Source organism: Triticum dicoccoides, chromosome 6B (genome assembly GCF_002162155.2).
Source record: "Triticum dicoccoides isolate Atlit2015 ecotype Zavitan chromosome 6B, WEW_v2.0, whole genome shotgun sequence".
Lineage (NCBI taxonomy): Eukaryota > Viridiplantae > Streptophyta > Magnoliopsida > Poales > Poaceae > Triticum > Triticum dicoccoides.
In genome coordinates this window covers 700,287,267-700,295,286 of record NC_041391.1, presented here as the reverse complement: position 1 = coordinate 700,295,286, position 8,020 = coordinate 700,287,267, and positions in this window count along the sequence as shown.

Here is an 8,020-nt window from a genome sequence, read left to right as displayed (position 1 = left end):
AGTCGTTGATCACACTGATTAGTGGTCGGATTAACTCTTACCTTCTTACCTCATATTTAAAAGGAGGGGGTAAGAGGGAGCATTGTGAAAATTTGCCTTATTTACTGCCTCATACTGTGCTTGGCACCGGTGTGTCGTGTTCTTTTTTCCCTGCGATGCCCTTGCCCTCCACCGTCCCCCGTGAAAATTTGTTCCTTTTTTAAAAAAATTGCATCGTAGGTAATCCAAATACTTTAACCATGAGGTGTTATTTATTCGCATCATTTCACATCTTCTAATCCGCCAGAATAGTGTAGTTGATGCCTATTATAGCTGGAAATCATAGCCTCCTCCCGTGTCACTCTCGGGCAAGCGGGAGGCCACTGCATGCCACCAAAAAAAAAAACCAACATAGTCGCCAAAGACCCCTACCATCGGAGGAGGAGGTTGTCGGAGAGCTGACGACGTCAACAGAGTGGTCTTTCCACTGTTTCCCTTCACCCCCGCCCTCCCACAGAGTAGTCTTTTCTATAAGGGTGAGTCTCAGCTAACGTCGACCCGTCCTTTTCATGGGGGTGGCTTCCTGGGCTTGACATCTCCGACACCTAGCCCTTCATGGTGGTGGGCCATATCAAGCTTGGGCTTGCTTGCACTGCGTTTGATGCCCTTGCTCCTACTCGGGTGCTCGGCAACTACCATCTGCCTCACTTGCCCAGCTCATGTGTACCCCTCTGCCGGCGGTGTTGGTTGGCAAACTTCGTGAGGCGAGTGGCCGGAAATGCTACGTCATTGGTAGCACCGGTACATATCCTCTAGAAATCAGTGTTGTGAACTTGTGTTCGAGCGATGGCAACGACGACCTCCATGTCGTATCCCTCCCTAGAGTGTTGTCATGAAGATCACCCTCCCATCGATGTGGTTCCGGGTGAAAGCTCGGTGAGTGGCGATATATGAGGGTGTTGTTCCCCTTATTAAAGGCGGTACATGGATCCACCCTAGATGAGGTTGTCGCCGTGTCGCGGGCAACCATGATGCTACCTTCTAGATTTGTCCATCCACAAGGCCCATAGCAATGTTGACCATCCTCATTACGGTCTCTGTGGTGCAGTTTCATGCCATTGGTGATGTCATGGTTGATCTTTTCTTGTCGATGGATTAGGATGGCCACCTAACCTTGTGGAACTCTAATCGTCCTTTGTGGCGGAGCTTGTGGTAAAGATTCGTGTTCGTTGGTGGTTTCACGGCCTAGCTACATGAGTCCACTATCATGCCCATTGTGACAGAGTCTTGCAGTCAATGTCAATGACACTCATGGACTATGTCTCTGCAGTATCGCGTCATGAGTATAATGGAAACGTTCATTCATGTTGTTGTGGAAACTTGCCAGGCCTCAGTATTATGATACCCTTCAACACGGGCAGTGGCACTCCTCGGTGCATTTATTTTCAACCTTTTCTCGTGATGATGCTCTATGTGTTCGCATGTTGGTCAATGTTTTTTCCAAGGCGCCCACTTTGCTCTTTCCCCTTTTCTTTGTAATCTCGATGCTCGTCTTTTATTGACGGGGCTTCTTGCATGTATTTTTGCCTAGTTATCCTCTATGGGAGCCCCCCCGCCCCCCACACACACATACACCAACCCTCCCACACCCCACCTGTTAACCGTTTCAAAAAACATGATTTTGTAGTTGGTAGTTGATCAGGACTAAAAAATTCCTTCGAGTAAATGAGGTTCTTACCAATTTGATTTTCCAAACCCAAATAACCAAAAGCTCTGCTCTATTTTCCAATCCGTGTTGTCTTCCTTGACCAAATATTCTCACTACGATGGCATCGTATGATCAAGTGGTAAACTCCCTAATTTGGCCATGAATGAGATGTGGTATTCTCTTACTGACTGTGATTGTATAAGACCAGGACCTTGATCAACTGTCAGGACGCTTTGCTATGGGGTTCCATGGCCCTTCTCACAGTGTGCAGCATGTATTGCATTTCATTTTTTTTCTTCGAACCGGGCTTTTCCCCTTTCCATTACTTTTCATAACAGAAATACAATGTCTCAGGAAACTGAAACTAAAAGGGCTAGGGAAAGAAGAAAAGCGAGTTCGGGGCAATAACAGGAAACCCACCATCTGCGCCTGTCATCAGGAACAACAGATCATGGGGCGAAAACCTGTTATCACCCGAAACTGCCTACAGGAACTAGAGAAGTATCACACATATTACAACCGCACATCACCGGGACAAAGCCAAAGTACCACCAATTACCAAAAGAAACTAGAGCATCCCCCGCAAGCAAAGATCCATCAGAACATCCTCCGCAGACGATGCCGAGCCCAAACTGTCACTCGTCTTCAGCTTCAGTCGCGCCCGTCAATGTTTGGCGCCGGAGGAGGTCCACACAGCAGCATCATCTGGTAGTATTCACTTTCAACATGTCCGCGCCCTTCTTCACCATCTCTTCCATCTCAGGTTTCTGAAGACCTGCCCAATATGTTAGAAAGGCACAAGCTGTGAACACAATCTCAAAGGGAGAATTAATCCACTTGTGTTCGAAAGTAGCTCTGTTCCGGGCTAGCCATATGGCCCAGCATATCGCTGCCAAGCCATCAGTATAAATTTTTTCAAAACCAGGTAGGAAGCTGTACATCCAAGTGTAATACTGCCAGATGGAATTAGGGCAGCAATCCGTCCCAAGAAGGGCCCCTACAGTTCTCCAAATTACTCTAGACACCGGACACAGGAACAGCAAGTGCGAGGCTATTTCCAATTGGTTGCAAAAGGAGCAACAGGGGTTTCCAGGCCAAGATCTCTTTTTCATATTATCTCTAGTCAAAATGGCATTTTTCCCCACTTGCCATAATAAGATTTGAATTTTCAAGAGGATTTTAGCATCCCAAATCCATTTGAAATTGGATCCAGCAATATCTTTTTCTAACCATCTATACATCGATTTGGTTTAATATATACTAGAGTTATCAAACTTCCAGTAAATTTCATCAGGTAAATCATTTTGTTTGAGAGTCAGTACCTCCTTTTTCATTTCATCCCATTGTTTCCTCATCTCAGGAGACATCCTCCTCCTAAAGGAGGTAATATGATTTAGAGATTCTATTCTATCAACCGTACAGTTTTGTTCAACACAGATTTCATATAGTACTGGGAACTTTTCTTTAAATGGTATCCTTCCTTCCAGTTCATCAAGCCATAGCCTGGCCACATTCCCTTTATTCAGTTTGACTCCCCTGCCATTCATATATAATTTTTTCACTCTCAAGAGGGATTTCCAACACGGGGAATCATTGTTCTTTGCCTCCACCATGGCCACTGAGGTTTTCTTAAGGTACTTAGCCTTAACTATATCCTGCCAGAGGCCCTTATTTTTATCTAGTTTCCACCACCATTTCACCAGTAAACTTATAATTTGTTTTCTCAGGTCCTTAACCCCTAGGCCCCCTTTCTTTTTAGACCGACAAACGCGGTCCCATTTGACCATATGATATCCTTTTTTCTTTCCTTTCCTATGCCAGCAGAATTTCCTTCTGGGCTTGTCCCACCTCTCTAAAGTAGTCTTGTTTAAAAGGAACATGGACATGTAGAGTGTTGGTATATGAGACAGTACCACATTCACTTTAATAAGCCTCCCTCCCATAGACAGTGCTTCACTAATCCAGTTTTCACCATGAACGATGAATTTGTCCTCCACAAAACTCCAATCACCACATTTCAAACCAGCATAGCTGACAGGCATGCCTAGGTATTTCATAGGGAAATTACCTATCTGGCAGTTAAACATCTCAGCATACTTATGCATAGTCTCATCGTCCGCACGGACAGAGAAGATCTCGCTCTTCGGGAAGTTAATTTTCAAACCTGACATGACCTCAAAGAGGTATAAAAGCAACTTAATATTCAGAGCATTTCTAATATCATCCTCGAAGCACAAAATTGTGTCATCCGCGTACTGGAGAATAGCTACTCCATTTGGTATTAGGTCCGAGGCCAGACCCTTGAACAAGCCGTTTTGCTGAGCATTAATAACCATCTTTGTCAAACAATCAGCAGCTAAATTGAAAAGAAAGGGTGAGAAAGGGTCCCCTTGGCGCACCCCTTTCGAGCTTTGAAAGTAGGGGCCCACCTCATCATTCAACTTCACACTAACTGTACCCCCCACTAAAATTTTACTGACCCACTCGACCCATTTCGGATGGAATTCTCTCATTCTGTGGCAATCTAACAGGAAGTCCCAATTGACTTTATCATAAGCCTTTTCGAAGTCAAGTTTCAACACAATACCCGTTTTCTTCCTATTATAAGTGTGGTGCAGGATTTCATGCAGGGACATGATCCCATCCATGATGTCACGCTTTTTAATTAATGAAAGCATTCTGATGTCTACTGAAAAGAATATCCACAAAAGGTTCCAGCCTAATAGTCAGTACTTTGGTGATCAACTTATATATACACCTAAGCAAGCATATAGGCCTAAATTGCTGAATTTTGTTTGCCCCCACAACCTTAGGTAGCATAGTTATGATCCCATTAGTTGAGACGCTGCACATCCAGTTTGTTATCATGGAACCAGTCAAATAACACATGTATTGCATTTCATGATACAAAGGTGTGTTCCCTAGCTTTATTTTTTCATTTATATAGCACCTTTTGTGTTTAGGAAGTTCTTCGGATGCAATTTATATAGCCATCTATTCCTAACTCAACTATTGTTTCATATAAAAGTTCTCATGGTTTGCTTCGGCATGTGGCTGCCTATGAGACACTTCATTGACCGGACAACTCGTCAACCCGGCAAAGTGCGTTACATCCTAGAGTATATCATAGGGTTTCCTTGATTCAAGGTGTCTTGGTCTCCCAGCCTCCCATTGTCGGGAGGGGCATATGAACAACTGAAGGGCCAAACACTACATGCGAACTAAAGAAAATGATTAGTTAACTGGGGAGAGATATCGATATCCGGGGCCAGGGAAGCCCTGATCAAGTATGTTTCTTAAGCAATACTCACATATGTGATGAGTGTTTCTGTCAAAAAAAAAGAGAACAGATGTGATGTGTGTCTTCCAATTGCCGGCATCAATTTCTGATGATCGAGCAGGACTAGGCATTGAGCATTGAGAATGCCAAGGAAAGATGGCATGGATGTCATGGGTAAATTGATTCTGCATAAGCAACAAGGAGAAATGGGGTTTAGATACACGAGACTATTCAATCAGGCCTAGCTGGCCAAGTAACCGTGGTGGCTAACTGAATCCCCAGAAAGTTTGTGCGTCCGCTTGCTACACGTAAAGTATTACCCTAACATGAATTTGGTCGATCCGTACAGTCTACACTAACTTAACTTTGCTTGTTGATATTCAAGCCATATCAAAATCTTGCTCCTCGTCGCCGTGACAGGGAGATGACCTTGGTAGCCTGCCAACCTGACAAGTGTGGAATGTTTTCATCGAAGAACACATATCAGTGTAAGAAACTAAGAATCACAGTGAACTGGAAATCGATGGTCCTGCAGAAGAAAATGAAGGTAAATGGCGGCGCTCTGGTGACAAAGCAGTGTAAGAATCGACAGCGGGCCATCCTAATCAGGACGTGCACCTTGTGTGGCATGGAGGATGAGAGCTCCCTCCATGGCGGAGGTGATGAGGGCAATGGGGAATTTGGAACTTTGACGGGAGCCCAATTCCGGCATCTAAAGGAACATGGCATTATCTTGGCAGACAACGTTTCGCCTACTTCAGAAACTAACATATCCTGGTCACGTTGGTGGAACCGACGTGAGCGAGCGACCTTCATACGACACCCAGCATGTACTGGGTCTGGGACACAGCCAAGACAAAAACAAACCTATATATATATATATGATGCATATACTGGAAGAGAAGAGATACATCAAAATCTCAGAAGGATCACTCAGCATGCTGATTTTCCCAACTCTAGATCGACAGAGAGCATGCATATGCATATGCTATATGCTATATACACCACACCTCATACTGGAATTATTATTTTTGAAACAAGGCAAAAGGTTTGCCATTTCATTGATTAAGGAAGAGGTTTTAGAACAAAGCCGCAAATCGGCGAAAAAGGGAAGGACTACTCATACTGGAATTATTGTCATGACTTTGGACAAACACAAACAAAAATGACTTTTGTATGAGGTGTGGAGGAGAGCATGTACACAGATGTGGTGCGTGAACAAACATTGTGGCATATATATATATATATATATATATATATATATATATATATACAAAGCACAGCACGGTGTATATATGCATATACACTCTAGTACAGCACAGTGCTGTAGAACTGGCATATACTGTGACAGTAATCATAGGCTTTGTATGCCTGGCATGTTTGTTAGTGCCTATAGAACTGGCATATATACAAAGTACTACAGCACAGTGCAATTCTTTGTCATACAAAGTATCTATGGGGTGTTGTGTTCCAGAAACACCACACCTAGACACACACACACACACACACACCACCTCACTCATGCTTGCAAGGTTCAGAATTATGGTCATGACAATACTACACTGTCTTGCACTGTGCTGTACAGCTGTGGTGTGTGAAGAAGGCCATTCACTACCTTGCAAGTACCAGTCCCTCTCCATCTCATCAAAAACAAAGACAGTACCAACCAGTTCCCCTGGGGAAAGTACACAAGGTTCCTGGGAAAAATTAACCAGCATCGGCATTGTGGAATGATTCTGCTGGCACCTTACCATAAAAAAAAGATTACGCTGGCACCTTGAAGCTAATAAATTACTACTACAATGTTTCTTGATTTTTGACACCTTGCAGCTAATAAATCATGTTTGTTGATTTCTGTCAGCATAGGCATTATGGAGAGCTCAGTGAACCAAACATGAAAACCTACTTCTCATCTAATATCATAGCTCCTGACCCACAAAATCTACTGAAACAGTCACATCAATAGGAGTATATTATCAGCAAATTCACAGATGCTTGTCTACAGGCAAGATTTGCATCAATCTCTTTGCCCAAGCTGTAACCCACGGAACTAAACAAGGTAAGTAGGATTGGCAAGTACTTAAGAGTTGTATGTGATCTCATGCTAATCAGAAAATGGCATATGATTAATTACTACAGGTAATGCCCTATTTCCTAACAGTGAAATCAAAGATCAGACAAGAAAAGAGCTAAAGTCTAGGTAAGTCCACAGGTAATACCCCTAACTTCTTAGGCATATGCATGCGCTGAATTCTGTCTAGAGAATTTAGACAGTAGCACCCTAGTTTCTTCATTAATTACCCACACCAGGTGAGCCAGCTATATATGGCAGTCAGTAGCTAGCATGCGCTGAATCCTGACACCAATTGGGTTTACCCCAGTCACCAAACAACCAAACCGAACCCACACCAAAAAGAGTAGGCTGCCTCTTCTTACATGAATCCATCTAAACCATCCAAATGATTATGTACTATCAACCAACCATCGATGGCACCAAGTCTCTAGACAGTAGCACAATAACATCCAAACCAAAATTATATTGCAGACCAATGGAACAACTAACATCCAAACCAAAATTATACTGCAGACCAACGGAACAATTAACATCCAAACCAAAATTATATTGTAGACCAACAGCATATGCATGTTGTGACAAGTCCAACTTGTCATCTATAAACTCATGATTGCCAAGTTAGAGCAATAGTTACCAGCCACAACTCATGGCAGTCAAGTTAGAGCGATACTTACCAGCGACAACTCATGAAAATAAGCTATTTGTTCAAGTAAATAAGGGCAACTCGCATATGGATCCAAGTGTAACTTGTAACGGCCAAATCATGCAGGGGAAAACCATGGTGCTGGAAAGGCACACACAATTAATGCAGATTAAACAGTGCAACTATGCAGCAAACAAGGCAAGCAGGGCATCACCAAATTCTTTTCTTCCTGCTACAACACAAGATAGATAGTACACTTGTAACAGTCAAATGGTGCAGGTAAAAAATATGATACTGGAAAGGCACAAACAATTAATGCAGATTAAACAGTGCAAC